This window comes from Chrysochloris asiatica, unplaced genomic scaffold (assembly GCF_000296735.1).
Source record: "Chrysochloris asiatica unplaced genomic scaffold, ChrAsi1.0 scaffold00058, whole genome shotgun sequence".
In the NCBI taxonomy this organism is placed as follows: Eukaryota; Metazoa; Chordata; class Mammalia; order Afrosoricida; family Chrysochloridae; genus Chrysochloris; species Chrysochloris asiatica.
Genome location: NW_006408576.1, coordinates 8744147 through 8745490, shown reverse-complemented (window position 1 = coordinate 8745490; position 1344 = coordinate 8744147).

The following is a 1344-nucleotide window of genomic DNA, read 5'->3' as shown; positions in this document are numbered from 1 at the left end:
AGAAATATAACATACAAAGGCAAGCAAATCAGATTAAGCTCGGATTTCTCAACAGAAACCATGCAGGCAAGAAGGCAATGGAGGGACATATATAAAACCCTGAAAGAAAAAAACTGCCACCCAACAATCCTCTACCCAGTAAAGCTGCCAATTAAATACGATGGTGTAATCAAACATTCCAGGATAAACAGATGCTAAGGGATTTTTGCCAAACCCAACCCTGCAATGAAAAACATGCTAAAGGATGTTCTGTGAACTGAGAACCAACAAGGACAACAACTACAGAATGATGTACGTGGCAGCATCAACCTGAACTCAGTCGACAAATGGAAGAGTCAAGAACAGAATAAAATTATAAGAACAGAGGATCTGGGAGGTCAGTCTTATGATCAAAACAATTACAATGTGAAAGAAGGTAAACACAGAAGAACAGAGATTCAGGTGGTGGGAAGGTCAGGTAGATTACTGGATAAAATAGACTGTCATAAATGAAGGGAAGAACTAATGGAATATGAGGTAACCACAATGGGGTTGGGGTGGGGGGTTTACTTTGGGTGTTGGGGAGGGCAATACAAGAAGTGGGGAGGAGGCAGAAGAACAAAATAGATAGGGGAACACTGAGACAAGTTTACATGGCCTAGTGGGACAGAAGTAAATAGTGATTCATACTCAACCTTGGAACAACAGGGCTCTAGGATACAGGGATCTAGGTATAGCTTGAAGAGGGTAAATAATACTAAAATCCTTGACTGCCTAATGAATATTAGTTTCCCTTGCCTACTATTGTAAAATAGACACTTGAGTGGATTAGAAATGAATGTTGGGAAACATGATTAGAGAAAACTTGTAAGCCCGCCTTCAGCCTATAACTGATTGGAATACCTAAAAAGGGTTCTACAACTTGCCCAGTAAAATAGGCCTCGTGCAAAGCCTTTACAGAGCATAAGACCTTAGGTGGAATCCTGAGTCCTATCTAGAACCTTATGAGATGAGACATCCCCACTAGAAAGGACAAGCAGACTGTAACAGCTACAGTGACAGAAAATATAGCTTCATGATGAACCTGACCTATACTCAGAGTGGTAGTTACTCTAAATACCAACAGAGAGGGAAAGAGTCTTCAAATCAAATATCAATCTTCAAATCTGTACACAGGGTAGATCGGGATGGACAACTTAAACACTGGTACCTAAAATGAGGGGGCAATAAAGGCACGAAGTGACTGGCTTACAAGGTTTCAAGTGGGAGTTTATTTTAAGAGTATGGGGGGAAAGAAAGTGTCCCCACTGAATAACTGTCATCTTGTCTAGATGGGTCTGGTGAAAAGAGATGGGGATAAGATTC